Raw genomic sequence first — 19,947 nt, 5'->3', positions numbered from 1 at the left:
GAAGGTGTTGCAGAGTGCATCCAGTGGCATGAGACCACCTCATTGGCACCTCATGCATTCTTCACAGTTACTGTATGTGGACACGTGAGTGCACGTGCTCAAAAAGCTTCTGAGTACTATTCTGAAATGTTCGCATCACAAATACTTCTGGAATACTCTGCCCTTGCAATGCCCATGATGTAAACAAAAAACCTGGACTACGGAAATGGATATGCACTTTGAGGTTTACATTTGTTTGTATCTTTGCAATGATTATTTTTAAAACATTCTTTTCTTATCTGCCAGTTTCATAATTTTCAGTGAATTATGGAAAAATATGAATAAAGCAGTTCACAAAAATGAATCTGCAGAGGATTTTCAAATGTTAAACTATGCAGATCTCACCTTGAACTCTTCCACAGCAGTGAGCTGTGTTTATGAATGCTAGAATTTGAGACACGATTGTTTTGTTTCTCAGCTTGTCTCTCTTCTCTCCCTTTTCTAATCACAGTTAATGGATATCCTAAGAAATGCTCTTACAATAAGCAGTCTGAGTTGAATGCTTGAATATGACGGAAAAAAGGGTAGATTTTGGAGTTCAGTCAATAATTAGGAACTGTAACAGTTTACAATTCCTAAAGTAAGTAGGGTTCTATATCCCAAGTAAGACAAGGTGATTAGAGCATTTTGGCATTTATCAATATTCACATTTGAAAAGCATGAGAAAGATTTCTGATGGTGGTTGCAACAGCTTCAAGTCTCATAAAGTACGTGTACTTGCGTGATGCGAAGGCATTCATAGAATCATAGAATAGTTAGGGCTGGAAAGGACCTTAAGATCACCTAGTTCCAACCCCCCCACCACGGGCAGGGACCCCTCGCACTAAACCAAGACACCAAAGCTCTATCCAAAAGCTCTGGAGAATGCAGGCCCACAAGATTCTCAGAATAAAAGTTTGTACTACTCCGGACCATACCAAACTTGGTGGTAAACCTTAGAAAAGGAAAAGCAGAGATTTAATTTACACAAAAGGAAATTTCTGGTTAAAACTTTTATCTATACATACAAGCTAAAGTGAGCTGATACTTTTATAGAAGATGTATCAATTTAAATACAGTGTTTCAGAAGAAAAAGAAAACCCAAACAGTATCCTCAAACACTGAAATGAGTCATCACAGATTTCTATGAAGAAATTTATCATTTTTGATATGACAGTTTTATAATTTTTTTTTTTAATTTCTAAAAAAAAAAAAAAGAAAAGACTTGAAATGGTTTTCCTTCAGATTAGATAGTATTAGCTGAATGCTTTGTTCAGCCTGAAGGTTTGTCTTCTCAGTTTGCCAAAACACAATTAAGAACACCTTATACTTTCAATTTCTTTAGGAACAGTTTTCAATATTGCTAATGAACTGAAAAAATCATATATATAAAAGTCTGGTGAGATTATCTGCAAAGGCATTCCTACGAGCAGAATTACCTGCGTCTTTGCTGGAAATATCTACAAAAAAGTCTACTCAATAGGAAAGCCTTTTAGCAGGTAAGTTTTTTACAAGGACTAAAGGTCATACTAAATAGAACCACCAAAAACTGGTATGGACCAGACCTGTGAGAATCTTTTCTCTCAGAGCCAGGTCATGATCTCTTCAGTAAGGCCAGGCAATAAAAAAAAAGACAGAAAGGAGGAAGGGCAAGAAAGCAGGAAAATTGCCTTCTCTCATTATTTAGCTCACACACGCACACAAAACATCTGTACACTTGATTTCATACTGCTTAATTAAACAGCTCCACAGTGCTAACTTGGGGTAAGGGAAGGACTGCAGAACAGTACAGCTGCAGCTGACCAATCAATAAAAGATATTAAAATAATGAGACGGCTCTTTAAGGGGTTAAAATCAGCCTCAAATTAAGTAAGTTCAACTTTTCTGCTCATGCAGCAGGTATCAGTACAGATTCATGTGACAGACTTCTAAATCAGAGCCAGGCTAAGGGGAAATGGATAGCCATCAGAGATACATGAGAATGGAGACCAAATTAGGGAATGAAGGCATCCCCCCAAAAGTATAGGGAACCAGTTAGGAAAAGGTCAATAAGGAAGTCTTTGAGAGTTAATGTATTAGAGCAGTAGTCTAATTAATTAGTACAAACAAGGACTTATGGTACAGTCTGAGCTGCCCTTTGATTCTACCTTGTGAAATCCAACAGCCTCTCTGAAAGGCAGCTGTTCTGGAGGAATAAATGGGAACCAAAAATGGTGCTGAAGCAGAAGCCACAGAAAACTAAGGTTTTTATGGCGGAGCAGATAGATCTTTGGAGGAAGGGCATTGCCTAGCAAGAGTTTGGAACAAAACCCTAACAGAATCCTGCCTGGATGATAAAAAGTGCGCTGATACTTACATACGTATACACAGGTACATAAATATATAAAAAACAAAGTTTGTAAATTGAAGATTCTGGAGGTACCAGATTATTAGCTTCAAACAAGACAAAACCAAGACAGTAGGAATAAAGCATTTCTACTGTTTTATGAGTCTGTAATTAACCTGTATTTAATTCTGGTAAAGAATACAAGCCTGAGAGACCAGAATCACAGAATCACAGAAGTTTAGACTGATAGCCTGATGCAGCTGAAGGAAGTGGCTGAACTCCCTTTGCTTCAGTACAGTAAGAAAGGTGTAGAAGTCAGACTTCCACAATCTCTAAATGAAGGCCAGAGCTTTCAAAAGCCACCTCTGTGCCTGAGTACCCTGATTCTGATAGCAGAACACTTGCTATGATGTTAATTTAGCTGGAGCCATGAAAACTCAACACATTTAAAAATGATCTTAAGCTGGGCAACAAAAAATAGGATGACAATACAATGCAAATAGCTTAAATACATATAAAGCCCTGCTCAAAATGAAGATGAAAATTTTGAGCCCTGAACTATCCCTCTGAGTTCATAGCACTGCAAAACATCTCCCTATCAAAGCATTACATCTTTCACAAGAAAATTTAGTGTGACAGATTTCTAGTTCAATTTTAACACCACAAAAAAATGTTGGGATGACCTATCAGGCTTGGCTCCTTATTGCCTTTATACTAACTGCATTTCTCTGGATATTGTTTTTCTTCAAAATCTGCAAGCTCCTTGCCAGATTAGAGTATGTTAATCCTTCCATCAAATTTAACTAGTCTGTGCTTCATCACAGAAGACTGATCCATAGATATTGCCATGAAAAGGGCATAGAATAAATGGCTGCATGCATTACAGACATTCAAGCATGACTTGTTGCTTAAACATGTTCACAGCCTGGGCAATCCATCTGCCTGCCTTGGGGGACTGCCTAGCTCAGCTCAATACTAGCAAGCCAGATCTCAGAAGAAGAAAAGGATGATAGCTGCGGCATAGCTTTTCTACAGCACAAAGCTTATGCTGGTAATACGGACACAGAATCTATACACTGTCTTGCAGGCTGCTGCGCTCTCTAGAGGGAACTCAGCAAAAGAAACCGTATTCATTCCCAGAGTATTAATGAATTCCCAGGTGACTGTTGGAATAGTGAAAATATAGATGACGATGGTCCAGTGTTTCAATAGAATGCAGGGGAAACTGGCTAAAAAGACACTCTCAGGATCAAATCACACCATTTTCTTTACTCCCTGTCAGCTCAGTTACCAGCTTCCTCACCCCCCCCCCCCCCTTCTCTCTGAGATATCTGTTTCCCTTCAGTCTTCAATTGCCAGTCTATGCCAATATCAAAGAATTCTGAAGCTAATAACACGTGAAAAAAAGGGTCAGGTAACTACTGAAGGTATATACAAACGTAGGAGAGGACAACACATGAAGAATAAAATAATAGCTAGGGAACTGTGGATAGTAGAAGGTATGACAGCAGTTACGGGAGCTTATTTCCTCAACCAGCTTATTTTCATTAATGAACGACACAAATAAAGTATACTTAGTAAACATAAACAATATAAAGCAGTAGTATCATGAGATTATTACTACCATGTGCATTTAAAAAGCTTTACAAAAATAAACACAATCCTGAATGTCATTTTAAGAAAACTTATAGGAGTGGCATCTCTGTGTCTGGCTTATTTCAGTATTTTAACAGAGACCACTGACAAGTAAAAATGTTTTGTTTTCTTTTTTCTTCCAGAATGTGAGCCATACAATATTTAGCATACTATATTGAAATTATTTTACTTTTTTTAAAAGTTTTTATTTCTGCTAATGAAACTACAGTCTACACTGTCCTTATGCAATGACACAGAATCCTTCATAGGTAAACACACAGTAGGAACAGGTTTAACTGCAGTACTTACTTTTGCCTGGTAACGAAAAGTATGTTGACCCATGTCAGTTCATGAATGCTTCCTGAACAAGGACTTCAAAATCCAGCATTTGAAAGAGTTCCACATATGTAAAAAGAAAAAAAAAAAAAAAAAAAAAGAAGAAAGAAATTCAGAAAGAAAAGGGGAGAAAAAAGACCCCAAAGTAGAAACATAAACAAAGAAAAAGCCTGTAAGGTTTACAGCTCTGACTGCAAAATATTCAGCCCGGCAGCTCTAGGAGTGATACAACTGTATACTTGTGCATGCTCTCCCCAGTAGAGGAGGAGTCAGTTTTGCAACACTTATGCTCCTTGCTCTAGGCAAAACAGTGATTCTCTTCAGTGCAAGCATGTTTGGAGTGTGATAGCTTTAAAGGTGAGAGGTGTACTGTGGAGTGCAGGAATGCATCAGCAGAAAAATAGTATTTTTAAGTGTCAGCTACATACTCTACAGGTTGTTGTGGTTCCTTTTAAATGCTTATTGCATAGGATTTTCTTTTTTTTTTTTTTTTTTAAGGGAAAAAAAATAATACTCCTTCAACATAAACTGCATCCAGAATACTCTGTGCACCAGTAGCCTATCTTTTATGTTCTAGGACACCAGAAAAAAAGAAATTCTTTTTATAACAGAATGAAAGGTGTTGGTTTTACATCAAAAAGCTCACTTAAGAAAAAAAAAAACAACCCTTTTTTTTGGTTTTTTTGTTTGTTTTAAATTTATTTCTTTGTTAGCTTTTTCCTGTGATTTGAAAAGAGTATCAGATTATGCAATTGGGCTTTCAATTTTACTGACATACTCAATTATTCACTAGTCATCTGCCTCAACTGAAAACATTTTAACATATTAATCCTTTCACTGAATCACATTTTTATCTTCTCTGTATTCATGCCAGTGAACTGAAAACAAAATGCATGCATGTGTAGTGAAAACTCTCTTGAGCAAGATGATTGAGCAAGAACATTCTTTTTCATAACAAAGCAAGTTTATGTGGTGTGGATGTTAAATTGTTACTAAAGTCTCTCCTATCAAGGTCAGAATTGCTCACATTTTGTGATAAAATGGGCATTCTGCAGACTATTTCAAACAGTCTTGGCAAGACAGGCAAACATTTTCGAGTCAGGAACACATCTTGTGATCTGTACACACAGAGATTATAAATCTTCAGGTGTTTCTTCAGTATGTGCTACACTAAATGCCAGCTGCTGCTGTGAGAACAGATTCTGTCTGCACCACCACCTGTGTTTTTCCCTTCCATGCATCATGTGTGCTGTGATATCTGCCTGACTCCATGTTAAGACAGTTTAGGGAGCTAAACTAGTGGAAGACAATTCCTTTTTTTTCGTTCCTACTGTGAATTTCTGAACAGGCTCGCTCTGAGGTCAAATAAATGCTGGCAATAGGGGAATGGGACGCATAACTGGCAGTAAAGGCGGAGTTGATTGTATCATAAACTATGCCCTGTAATTGATCACATGCTCACGGTGTTAGCCAGCTCTGAGCAAATTCCACCAGTGACTCGCTGTGTTGACAGGGATGAAACTGCTCCTGGTAAATAGAGAACGTGTGCTTAAAAAGATGCTATCACCTCAGAAATGACAAAAGGAACAGAAGGTAGAACCCAACACGTATTTCACCAGCCAGAAAAGATGTAACAGGCTGTGGCTGGTTGTTGTATTTCTCCATCTGCTTGCCTCTGCTGAACGCAGGGAGATCAACATGGGGAGGGGAAGAAGGGAGAGACAAGATCCTGCCTAGTGGAGAGATTTTCAAAATGAAGGTGAATCAGGAAGTACTGTCCACATCATCACTATCTTAATTTCTGTAAGAGAAGCATATAATGTTAAGGTCTGCATGCGCATTTTTTGCTCTAGCCAAAATAGTCTTTATTTGTCTGGAATCTGTTTAATGGTGAAAAAGAGAATAAAAGCTGAATCACTAACAATTTAGTGGAGGAAAAGATGTGGCATGAAAGTTAAAAACTATTACTGAGATCTTCCAGAAGAGTAACTTCAGACATTTATACCTGTGCTATCCAGTTTATAGCTAGCTGACATAATGCAACCTTGGTAACTGTGGCAGCAGGTACTGCAGCGTGAGATAGTTCTTACATGTTTCCCCAGGATTTTGAGTTAGGTTTTTCAGCTTTTAATGAGCACTGAGTGCCTGTGGCTACACTACTAGCAATATTCAAGCCAGTCAGACAAGTTTGTACAGGCACACTCATCCTCTGGTGGATTACTGCCAAGAAAAGACAACTGTGATCCTAAGAACAGCGGCTTAAGGAGAATATTTTAAGGTAGTAGTAAGATCTCACATTCACAGAATACAGATAAATCTATGTTAAAGAAAGATTAGGACAGGAGAAAAGAGAGGTCACCACAGTGAGGTAAAGGATCTAAAGCCCATCTATTACAAAGTGACTTGACAGAACTTGGCCAGTTTAGCGTGGCAAAGTAAAGGTTGAGGCAGAAAATGGAACAGGCACTTACATGTCCCTGTAAATGTAATGTATGTTTATAAATACAAGTACAGTGAGCACTGGAAAAGTCCAGTAGGTGTTTAGGCTAAAGAACAATGCTGGAACAAAAACAAGTAAAAAGAGAACACAAATATAATCAGGCAGTAAACTAAAAGGATGCTAACGACTGGAGTATGAAAAATTGGAGCAGACTTTCAATAGAGTAAAAAAAAAAAAGAAAAAGCATAGCTACTTCTAGAATAGAGCTTGGCCAGTCTCTGAAAGGGATTATCAACTTGGCTTAGCCTGTGTCATGTAACCGGGGTATCCACTTTAGAAAGAAGGTTTAGGTCAGGATTTTAGGCTGCCTCTATAGTCAGCAGAGAAAGATTCCTCTGTGGCTGGTCTAGCAGTATAAATAGTTAATTTCCAGAGACTGATTTATCAGAAAAGTTCATAGGCTTGGAATCTGTTAAAATAAGCTATTAAAATTCCAATCAGCAGTCCCTAACATCAACAGATCATTTACAGAAAGGAAGTCTTTGTAAATCAAGAGTGCAAGGGCCTAACTTTAGTTTCAGTATAATGACATTTGTATCAGTGTAAATTCACCAACCTCAGTGATGTTATTCTGCGTCAGAACTCCATCAGACTTGTGGCATTTAGGCAGACAGAATTTCAGTGCCCTTAAAACCAGCAAAAAACCAGCACAACAGGAAGCACACAGGACTGGGAGAAAGGCAGGAAAGAAGATCGAAGTTGAAGGAAACACTCAAAAGTGGCAATAAAGTTTCAGGAAAGGGCTTTACAGGTGAAGAAAAATGCTAAAAGGAGCATGTCAAGCAGTGAGATTGAAAGGGCACATGAGAAGAGACTACAGTCTGTCTTTCCCTTTCACTCAGTACTTATCTACCATAAACCTCCAGCCTTCCTTGGAGAGTAAGTTTGTACAGGGGTTGTGGCTGTTTGTCCCTGTCCTCCCCTGCCCCCTGCAAAAGGGAAAAAAAAATAATCAACCCAGAGGAAAGCAAACAAAGAAGCCTCTGCTTTTGAATTTAGAGGAAAGACTATAAGAAATAGAACAGGAATAAGAATTCATAGAACTACAGAGAGAATGACATTATCTTCAGCTGCTGCCTACTTTTCTTTACCATGACCTCCTCTGAAGAAACAGCAGCCAAAAGCCTCTGACACGAGTCTCTCTAGAGGCAGACAAAATGTCCTTACAGGACATCTGTCACACAAGACAAGACATGGCAGCTGCCATGGCCACTCAACTTACTCTCACATTACCCATGTGCCTCGGAAGTCCCTCTTCTCGTCACACAGCAGGTTCATCCCAGAAGTACAGCAAGGACCCCTAGGACCAGGATGTCCTCAGCCCATTTTGACAGACCTATCCAAGAATGGCCTATGATGGGGTGGCAGCTGAAACCATGCCTCCTCATTTACCCACAGGTATGCCAAGGCAAGCAAGACCAGGACATCTGCATCCACTCCATGCCATCAAGCCCTTCCTTATTTGTGAATTTTTACTCATGGACAAAAAGCATTGATGCTGGTTTATTTTCAAGATCTGTTCTCAACACATACCATATTTCCAGTCACTACATGTGTGAGTCTTTTCCACAACCTCTCTGCACCCCTCAACAAAACCACTTCAACATAAGTGTCCTCTACATAAAAAGGACGTGGAACTGTTGGAACAAGTCCAGAGGAGGCCACGAGGATGATCAGGGGACTGGAGCACCTCCTGTATGAAGACAGGCTGAGGAAGTTGGGGCTGCTCAGCCTGGAGAAGAGAAGGCTGCGTGGAGACCTCAGAGCAGCCTTCCAGTATCTGAAGGAGGCCCATAGGGATGCTGGGGAGGGACTCTTCATTAGAGACTGTAGTGATAGGACAGGGGGTAATGGGTTAAAAAAAGAGGAAGTTTAGATTGGATATAAGGAAGAAATTCTTTCCTGTTTGGGTGGTGAGGCACTGGAATGGGTTGCCCAAGGAAGATGTGAATGCTCCATCCATGGCAGTGTTCAAAGCCAGGTTGGACAGAGCCTTGGGTGACATGGTTTAGTGTGAGGTGTCCCTGCCCATGGCAGGGGGGTTGGAACTAGATGATCTTAAGGTCCTTTCCAACCCTAATTATTTTATGATCCTATGAATAGCCAGGACCTTGTGCCATTGTAACCATTCCCCAGACCTCCATGGTAGTCTGCATTTAGGGCACCATATTCTTGCACTCCTGTTCTTCGGGATATGTGAGTCTGCCATTTGTCACAGAAATCCCCAGTCTTTTGTGCCTTCAGACTCGCTGACAATCTTTGTATTGACGTGTAGTGGATGGTCACACAGTGGGATCTCAGTGTGAAGTATGTGTGCATGGAGTGCACTGGCAAGCAGGCATGGCTTCGGGAGCCAGGCAGGCACAGGGAGATCATGCTGGTGTGACTGACGGTGGCAAGGTGGCTGCCGGCTGAGCAAAGCAAGGGAGGGCTGCTGGGTCCTGAGGGACCTCACACTTTCCCAGGGTAAGGCTGCCATGCGACTGAGGCAGGCAGGACTTCTGCCAGGAGCAAGGTCACGTCTTATCCAGTGTGAAAGTTGTCCTTTAACTAGTGACAAAGTATTCCCTTTACCACCCTTGCTGGTTCCCCGTGCAACTCGTTATCTGTGTTGTGTAATAAAGAAAACTGGACTCCTACTAAGTGTGGTACAATGTGAAGACCTAACTAGCTCTAACAGTGCTGAAGAAAACTGAAAAACTGAAGGCCTGAATGAAGTGATGAACAAATGAATTAACCAGATTTTCTCATTTTACAGTTGTTTCCATATGTTTGTTTTTGTTTTTAAATGATAAGCACATCTTTTGTATTTACATAACTATAAAGAATATGCCTGTCATCACTGAGAACTGTTTTTCAGGAATCATCCTTATCTCATCATGTCCAATATGTATGCAAAATAGTTTGACATGGTTTTTAATACAGACTGAATATTAACTTCTTTAATGTTACATTAATCATTATTAACTTAATTCAGCCTTTTATCACTTGCCCTGTAAATCCCTGTAAATTCATATTCTGCTGTACAAGGCTGGCACTTTCAGCTGAGTTTATCTGTTGATACAGATAAAGTAACTCTTTAACTCAATGGGACCATCGTAGAATGGGACAGCTTCCTACATCGTGAAGCCCTGCTTGACCACTTGACTACCTCCTAAAGAAATTTAAGAAATGTTCCTATCTCTTAATTGTAGAGTGGTAACAAACCCATGGTATTCATGGATGCCTTCAATGAGTATCTCATTCTATTACAGCTGGCACATAGTTTAATTATATATACATATATATATATATTAGATATACATAACAGAATCAGCTAGGTTAGAAAAGACTGTTAAGATCATCAGCTTCAACCTCTACCCAGGACTGCCAAGTCCATCACTAAACCATGGCACTGAGGGCCTCATCTACATGGTTTTTGAACACTTCCAGGGATGGTGATTCCACCACTTCCCTGGGCAGCCTGCTCCAATGCCTGAGCACCCTCTCTGTGAAGAAATGTTTCCTAATATCCAATCTAAACCTCTCCCCGTTCACAGCTTGAGGCCGTTTCCTCTTGCCTTATTGCTTGTTACTGGGGAGAAGAGACCAACCCCACCTCACTCTAGCCTCCTTTCAGGCAGTTGTACAGAGCAGTAAGGTCCTCCCTGAGCCTTCTCTTCTCCAGACTAAACCTCTCCCAGGTCCCTCAGCCGTTCCCCATCACAGGTGTGCTCCAGACCCTTCACCAGCTCCGTTGCCTTTCTCTGGCCCCCCTCCAGCACCTCAATGTCTCTCTTGTAGTGAGGGGCTCAGAACTGAACACAGGATTCGAGGTGCAGCCTCACCAGTGCCCGGTGCAGGGGGATGATCACTGCCCTGGCCCTGCTACCACACTATTGCTGGTACAGGCCAGGATGCTGTTGGCTTCTTGGCTGCCTGGGCACAAGCTGCACATGTTCAGCCAGTCATCAAACAGCTTTCCAAACAATAACCCCACTTATGGTTATTATTAAAACAGAAATGGAACATGGTAGAGGGAATAGCAATTGCATGCACTATCTGTATTTAATTTCATTATTTTTTATATTTCTGTGTCAAAACCTCACTCCCTCCAATTTAATAACCTCCAATTTAATAATGCAAAGAAAGGGAAAAACAATAAACTTTATCTATTGTCAACAAATAGGTTTTCATGTCATGGCAACGTTCATGAAATAAAGGTGATATTCATCCTGACTGATTTTTTTTTTTGCATAAGTTATAAACAAAATATTTTTTATATCTCAGCAATTTGGTTGATGTGAGATGCACATGCACATATAGTGGGTTAACAATACAAGATCTAACCGATAAGCAGTGAAGCCATAAACAAAAGTAGTATTTACACAGTAACATGATCTCTCTGTACTGGTAGTAAGTGACAGCCCAGTCAAACCTTTCAGAGTGTTACTGTTTTAATCTCTTTGATCTATAACTAAAGTTACACTAACATACAGTGAGTCATTTCTTACTGGATACTTTTACTGTTATGAAAAGCCTACTTATATTTCTAAACTGGAATGCATTTCCACAAAACTCTACATCTAATTAGCACAGTATGTCTAACAGAAACTCATGTTGTTTGAAAAGACAAGTAGAAAAAGAGGTGGTAATAAAAACAGCCTTTCAAAGGCCTTGTTTCCTAGATATTTACAATCTCTCCTAAGTTGATTCAGTCTCTTCAAATATTCTAAATGGTCCCATCCATTACCGTAGGGCAGATGCAGCCTTTTAGAAGACACTAAACACAAATAATGCTTTATTTCTAACATACATGATTGTCTTACAAGCACCAGCTGTAAAAGTGTAGTTTATGTATTGCCCTCATTGTATTCCTACTTTTTAGCCTCTTCAAATACAAAAGTGTTAGAACTCTGTCTTAAGCTGTTTGATCCCTAAATCAATCATTAATTGTTGAAGTAGATGAGATGTATGTGAAATCAATAAGGTGTTTAATATGTAGGAGGTAGAACTATGTAATGATGATGAGATTCCTTCTGACTGCAATCTCTTCAATTATGAACTTGGCCTAATGTACTTCTCCATGCCATTCTACTGATGACCACCAGTGAAAGCCATTATGGCCAAGAGCAGGGTGTCCTGAGTGATGTTCAAATTCAGCCCTGACTGCAGAAGAACGGCTATACAAAAATCTTGTCTGAAATGTGTGCCTCAACGTATTCCTGTTCCTTGCTCCAGAACAATCTCATGTCTCTGATCTAACTTTGGACCTGACATCTATGCTATCCAACAAAGCTGAAAAATCTTTTACTTTTTATCTTAAGAGTTTTCCAAGTTGTATCATCTCTATGATATAATGTATGATATAATGCCATAATATATCATATTGTGAGATGTATATATATTTCAAGAAAATTCTCCCTTAAGAATTATTGCCAATAAGTGTATTAAATAGAAAAAAATGCTCACTTCCAAAAAAAACTACTGCTGTTCAAAATCATGCTATATGATCATTAAGAATAATGCTGTTCCGTATTTGGTTGGATTGGCAAGGTTCTGGTAGCCGGGAGGCTACAGGGGGCTTCTGTGAGAAGCTGCCAAATGATTCCCCCATGTCTAACAGAGTCAGTGTCAGATGGCTCCAAGAGGGACCCATCACTGGCCAAGGCTGAGCCCATCAGTGACTATGGTGGCACCTCTGGGATAACGCATTTAAGAAGAGGAAAAAGATGCCGGACAAAAGCAACTGCAGCTGGAGAGAGAAGTGAGCATATGTGATAGAAACAGCTCTGCAGACACCATGCTCAGTGAAGAAGGAGAGGGAGCAGGTGCTCCAGGTGTTTTTGTTGAGAAGGTGTTTTAAGATTTAGTTTTTATTTCTCATTACCCTACTTTTATTTGTTTGGTAATAAATTAAACTCATTTTCTCTGAGTCTGTTTTGCCCATGATGGTAACTGTTGAGTGATCTCTCCCTGTCCTTATCTCAACTCATGAGCCTTTCATCATATTCTCTCTCCCCTCTCCAGCTGAGGAGGAGAGTGATAAAGTGGCTTTGTGGGCACCTGGCATCCAGCCAGGGTCATTTCCACCATGCTGTCTTATTTAACATCTGGGTAATCATTGTGTAGAAAAATGTCTTTTATTTACTGAGTATTCTTTATCTTAACAAGAAAGGTGCTATATTTTGCCTTAGCTTGAATGATTAATGTAGTAGTTTATAAAATAGAAAGGTATGTCTGCTTGAGATTATTCTCTTTTTGTAACAATTATTGGCTATTGTTGGAGAAGAGAGAGTGAACCAGACAGACCTTTCATCTGACTCAGTATGACTGTTCTTCTAACAGTACTTAGCAGAGTTTAAATAAAAAAATTACAATAGTAGGAGGCATGATGCATCTTTTTCTCTGACAGGTGGATATTCTCAAGCCCCTTCCCATGCAATAAGCCTGAAGAAAGAGGTCTCAGTCGTCATTACTGGATTGTTCAGAAACCACTGAAAAAAATAGCTGGATCCCAAACAGGAAATTTGGAAATCGTTCCCTCCTATCAAGGCTGTCCAATTTCCCACTTGATTATTTTGAACCACAATAATTCAATTGTTATTTGGGTATCTGGGGGGGTCACCTTTTGACCAGGATTGTACTTCTTAGTTAGAATAAATCACAGAAGGACCATCAGCATACTAAAAGCATCCTAGCAGATTAGTTTAATATTGACATAATTACTAACAGTAAATCTTTACTAGCCATTTCTCTGTTGTGTTTTGGTTTTATTTATTTTTATTTTTTTTTCCCCTTCTTAGTGGACTCTGAGTGATAGCCATAATTGTAAGAAAAAACAGTTTGTCCATAATGGTAATTGTGTCTCTCCTTAGTAATTACTAACATTTTTTCCTAAGATTCAATCAAATTTTCTATGTGATAGTTTGGTAACAAGAAAGAAAAAAAAATTAGTTACAATGCCTAATTTATGTTTTTAACTGATGCTGTTCTATTGTAGTAGTCCAAAACTGGAAGAATGTTTTCTTAGTAGCACATCCCTACTTTGATTTTAAACTTTTTTTCTGCTTCTATTTAACATGAAGAACTAAATTCAGCAAAGAGACAAAGCCACACAGTAGAAAACTAGCAATGAAAATGGCTGTGATAATTTCTTACAAACCACAGACTGAAAAGAAGAAATTAAGACATGATGCTTTACAATGATATGACCTGAAGAGACAGATTCTGGAGACCTGAAAAACAGTAACTTCACATAATTTGCTGAAGTCATTCGTGGGACACAACACACTAACCAAAAAAATTCCATGGGAAGCAAAGTAAAAAATAAAACACATGGCAAATAACAATATAATGTACACGTAAAGCATTCTGACAAGTAGAACTTGGATATGAATTATATTTGTTTTCTTGATATTTGAATTTTAATATCACAGCAAGACTGCCTGTCTGCAGGGAGAGCAGCTGGTTTTTATATTTTATTGTTTTCTTTAATCTAAAATAAGAACTTTTATTGAATGTATGTGCCTTGCTCTTTGTGTATAACAATAAATGTTTTTTTCAATAGAACTGCGTATTTGAAAACCTCCAGAAATACTTAAAAAAATCTGAGCAAAATCATTAAATAACAAAGCTTTGTAAGATTATTTATGAACTACTCTCAGTTGGAAGCAAATAGAAAAAATAATGCTAATTTTGCATGCTCATGCTGTTTCTCATGGAATTATTCCTAGCAGTAATTCCTAGCAGAATAAGGAACTACCATTACAAAATTACAGAAAATGTGCACAGAAAATAAAGTGTAAAGGCAGCAAAACCAATTTCTTCAAATCCAATTATTGCTATATTCTCCTAAGGCTGAACATGCTCCGCTCAATTTAAGAGCCCTTTTGAGGTACTGCTTCTCTAAGAAATAAAATCTAAAATCAACCTTCTGAGCTTAGGAGAGGAAAGATAAAGGATAAGTCCCTAATTTCTCATGGGCCACTTCCTCATGGAAGGAGGTGCCTTTGGGAATTGCAAAGATGGAGATTTCAACAGCCCCCTTAGCTAAACCAATTCACTGAGTGATTTTTTGCTTACGTTCAAGCCAAATCTCCCTTTTCATGACTTCTGACCACTGCCTTCCCCCACTACACACTTTTTAGAATAGTCTGGCCTTTTATGTAGTCGAGTAATATAACTAGATCCTCCATTATTCTAAAGGCTGAACAAAACCTCTTCCCTCAGCCTCTTCCTGTGTATCATATGCTCCAAGCCAATAATCATCCTAAGGGCCCTCTGCTCCAGAATGTTGACTTTTCTCTTTATGGGGAACACAGCAGTACAGATGCAGTTACCCTCCCCTAAAATAGCACAACACAGTTGCCTGTTTCACAGTAAGAGTGCATTGTCGGCTCATTTCAATCTGGCATCCATTTTAAATCCCAGGTCTTTTCCAACAGAGCTGCTACCCTGCCAGCTGGTTCCCAGTCTGTATGGATGCATGTGGTTTGGATGCAGAACTACAAGAGCCTTCTTTTGGCCCACTCCCTGGGTTTATTAAGTGTATCCTTTTGGTTGAAACTCTGCCACTTGATCTCTCAGTCTGACCTCACTCCTCTGACCTCAGTCTGACCTGACTCACTAATTTTTTATCTATTGTAAATTTGCTAATGGTGATGTGTCATCATACAAGTCACTAATGGAAGTATTTACATTAGACCACCATTAGACTGTCAAAAGGTAAAACTAGATCTGGAAATATGGGTAAGAACACCACACTGTCAACCACAGCCACCCAAACTATAGATATATGATGTTCCCAATGGAAGAAAATGTCACCTCTACAGAACAAACACTCCTAAAGATGTTTGGGTGTGCACAGCTATACGCTGAGGGAACTTCTGGTGCAGAAGGTAAGCACGTACATATTAGGATGACGGAGAGAGATGGCCACACTCCCTGCTGGGATTTAGCTTTAGAAGCTAATGTTCTGGTTTAGGCAAGAATCCAGCTGACAGTATTCCACTGAGTGAGTATGAGAGCTAGCAAAATAACTCCTAGGTGCTCAGGGACAGTTAGTGGCAGCATGTAAGACCAACTCGGATGATCTGAAGAGAGCTCAGTACCTGACAGAATACGCACACAAACTATCTGCTTCAGAAGGTGTTTGTAGGGAAGTGAACTACTGGTTTCTTAGCAAAACCTTTTGTTATTATTACTTTGCTGATATACACAGATAATTAAATGCAGACAAAGAAAACTGTGGTTTTGTTATAGGTTTGATCCTTTATTCCAAACCACAGCTTTATATTCTTAGTTTTACAGTAGTTTTGAAACATATTGCAGTCTTTTGAAAGACAGCAACACATTCTGTTCTCTGTGCCCTTTACAACAGATGTGTAGTATTCGATATATTCACACCACTTCATTAGCAGAGAGATGATTAAATCAAGCTATTTGTGCCTGCTTTCTCCTCTAACCCATATATAAAAGTAACAGGAAATGCTTTCAAAATGGAAGATCTAAGGTATAGGCAACACCACCTTGTGGGAAGAAATTAGGAGTTCTTCCTAACTGGAGAATGCTCAGTTTCTTTTTTGCTTTCAAAAGCAAAAGAAACAACCTGTAGAATGGGTTTACGCAATTAAGTACGGAGCACAGTTGATATTCTGAGGTCCCTTAAACCATTCTTCAGTTCTGAAGTATAATCAAGTGTACCAAAGTAATTTAGAAAAAGTATTTCTCTCAGCTGTTCTCAAAGACACCTAGTAACAGAGGTTCTACATTTCCAAGTAATGTTAGAGATGTTTTTTCCCACTGTTCTTGAAAAAAACCTTTTACAATTAAGGTGGCTGATGCAAATAATTACAGTTGCAATTGTTTATCTTAAATTATTGCACCAGATACTTAGATAATCTACATATCTATGTACCTGATTCATAGGAATAGGAAAGTCTTTACAAGCCTACGTCAATTTGTAAGTCTGCCTTTACAAGTGCTACATGCAAATGCAGAGCAATCTGCAGAAAATCTGCATTTTTAACTATGCAGAACTGCTTTAATTCCTTGTTTGTGGATTAAACACATGAATTCCTTCTCTGGATTCATCTATTTAAGATGGCTCACAGAAATAATGCTTTGGAAAATATCCTCACTATTAGTTTATTTTTCTGCTAATAGATTGGACTGAAGTATCTCTCTAGCAAAGCACTAGAAGGAACTTCATTGTAGATACTGTATGAATGTACAAAGGCATATAGATTTTTTTCACTGGTCCTTCTCCTCTACTGTATGTGCTCTTCAAAACATTTTTTTTTTATCCTTCTAATAGGAATGTAGAATGTCCATGAGAGTTTTTGATAGGAGATGCATTTTCTCCCATAAATTATGTGTTTTCTCATTTCCCATACAGATTATCTGAAGTGACTCTTAAACACAGTGGTTTTCAATTGTTTGTAATCATTTAGATGGTTCCATGGAGAACTTCATTCTACATGAATGTATAGTTTAATACTGTTTAATGTTTATCACCAAAAGAATATTTATTTGTGAAACACATCAGATCACAGTAAACAGAGAATACTTCAAAAACCCAAGAAAAATTTTTTCCCTCAGGATGTTAGTCTCTCATTTTTACTTTCTTTGAGATGTACTACCTGAGAATTTTTTTATAGTTCTCATGCATTCCATGCAGTTTTCAAGAAAAAAAGGCAACTTTAAAAATAGGATCTGTGTTAACAGGAATAATTTGGTGAAATAACATTGCCTTTTTAGACAACAAAGCAGAGAAAATAAAGAATAACTGAATACCATTCTGCACCTTGATGTGCTGGATTTGACCTCGACATGCATATGCTATTATTTTTCTATTTAGCCTTTGTAATCAAACGCAGCATCTGACACAGCATCACCAGCTGGTCAACAGAGGTGATTCTCCCACTGTATTGAGCATTGGTGCAGCCTCACCTAGAGCACTGTGGCAAGTGCTGGGACCCACCATTTAAGAAGGATATGAAGGTCCTTGTATGTGTCCAGAAGAGGCAACACAGCTGGTGACAGAACTGGAAGGAAATATTCTGTGAGGGGTAGCTAAGGGCTCTGGGCTTGTCTAGTTTGGAGAGGAGGAGGCTGAGGGGTGACCTCCTTGATCTCCTACAGCTTCCTTAGGAGGGGAAGAGGCAGGTACTGAGCTCTGCTCCCTGGTACCCAGTGACAGGACACATGGGTATGGTTCAAAGCTGCACCAGGAGAGGTTCAGACTGGACATCAGGAAGCATTTTTTTTTTTACCAAGAGGAAGGTCAAACACTGGAACAGGTTTCCTGGAGAGGTGGTCAATGCCCCAAGCCTGTCAATGTTTAAGAGACATTTGGGCAATGCCCTTAACAACAGGCTTTAACTATTGGTCAGACAGTCGGATTAGATGGTCATTGTAGGTCCCTTTCAACAGAAAATATTCTGTTCCATTCCACTCCATTCCTTTCCACTCCACCCCATTTCACCCTATCCTATCCTATCCTATCCTATCCTATCCTATCCTATCCTATCCTATCCTATCCTATCCTATCCTATCCTATCCTATCACATCCAATCCTATCCCATCCCATCCCATCCTATCACATCTCATTTCATTCCATTCCACCCTATCCTATCCTATCCTATCCTATCCTATCCTATCCTATCCTATCCTATCCTATCCCATCCCATCCTATCCCATCCCATCCTATCACATCTCATTTCATTCCATTCCACCCTATCCTATCCTATCCTATCCTATCCTATCCTATCCCATCCCATCCCATCCCATCTTAAGAAATGCTATCAGCTAATTCTCCACAGTTGCTACAGCTGAAATTTCAGTCACATTGTTACTGTGTGGCTCAAAGGTATGCAACACTACTGGGATAAAAAATTAACTTGTATCTTAGAATATAAGTGACAGATGCTTGATAACTAGTATATGGAAATGTGTGGAAGTTTTTAAATGGTTTCGAAGGAAAAGCGTATGACCCCGACCCCGCAAATCCATGTACATTTTCATGTTAACAGTGCTTATTTTAATGCCTTTCATTACAACCTACAGCCTCCTGTTTCCTCCCCTCTGCTGCCTGTTCAATTACGTCATCTTATTTATTTGGGAGGAACTATGGTGAATTGAATCTAGGACTTGCATATTTTATCAGATCTTTGAGAAAATAAGAGTTTGTAAGTTGCTTGATTTCAGTTCACAGTCTCACTCCACAGTCAATTGTGTCAAAACAAAAGAGAGGCAACATTCCATGACTTGAAATAAGCAGGGAAATATCAGGAATAATCTATGAAGAATGACTAAGAAATGTGCCATTTCATGCAGGGAAGAGTGAATGAAAACATTATATACCTTCAAATACTGAAAACCAGAAAGGTCTTACGCTGGTGCTGCTGTTGCATTTGGAACTTCACCCTAAGACAGTGCAAAATAGGGGCAGAAAAAACCCTAAAATAGCATCTGCTGTATCCCCAATACCAAAGTGCTTTCTCATTCTTGAAAGACATTTTTATAATGTACTCTTAATGATTCAGCAATGGATTTCCATAATCTGCCAAGAAATCTACAAATCTTAAAAAAACCTAAATTTCTGCCTTCTCCATAATTTTGCCTAAATTCTTACATGGGAGACTTCCTAATCTCTCACCTGCATAACATACTGTGTGATTTCGAACTGTTACTGTTTTCTCTGTGGTGCACAGAGCAAATACAGATTAACCTGTTCCTTTTTGCAGCAGATTTGAAGTATTTGTAAATTATTACATCCTTCTACTCTCATCCTCTGAGCTTGACTTCTTAAGATCAAAGATTTCAAGTTCTTCCCTTGTCCTAAATTTATCTGGATTTTTGACAAGGCTTGATGCTTTCTCCTAAATTCTCTGAAATTATTCTACCTCTGCTTGAAGCAAAACACTCCAAAAATGAGTAAATTACTTTGATTTAGTAATTGCTGTTGCTGAAGAGTAGAAGGAAAAATACACATCTTACAGACTGTACTCTTCTTTATATCCAACATAATACTTACCTTTCTCACAAATTACAGGTTTTCCTAGTAAATCTGAAAGTAGCTGTATGTCTAACTCGGATAGAATATGTGCAAAGAACAATGGAAACATATGGCAGAACAGGAAGTCTTTTG

At 38.9% G+C, this 19,947-nt stretch overlaps 1 protein-coding gene across 4 annotated transcripts in view; it reads right to left on the bottom strand.

The window, feature by feature from the left end:
* The window catches only part of PRLR (prolactin receptor), a 150,198-nt gene that overhangs the window by 81,057 nt on the left and 49,194 nt on the right, over positions 1-19,947 (bottom strand). Inside the window, exon 1 of one of the 4 annotated variants that reach the window (XM_061469514.1) lies at positions 4,289-4,604. The exons of the other annotated variants lie outside the window; for them this stretch is intronic. The gene's annotated coding sequence lies outside the window, so the exon portion shown is untranslated. Of the gene's footprint in view, positions 1-4,288; positions 4,605-19,947 lie in introns of those variants that run through there. 4 annotated transcript variants of the gene reach the window in all.

Source organism: Pezoporus flaviventris, unplaced genomic scaffold, assembly GCF_033815535.1.
Source record: "Pezoporus flaviventris isolate CSIRO_AGI_PZ_B2104156 unplaced genomic scaffold, CSIRO_AGI_Pfla_v1 ptg000057l, whole genome shotgun sequence".
Classification (NCBI taxonomy): Eukaryota; Metazoa; Chordata; class Aves; order Psittaciformes; family Psittacidae; genus Pezoporus; species Pezoporus flaviventris.
This window is presented reverse-complemented; position numbering and strand designations above follow the sequence as displayed.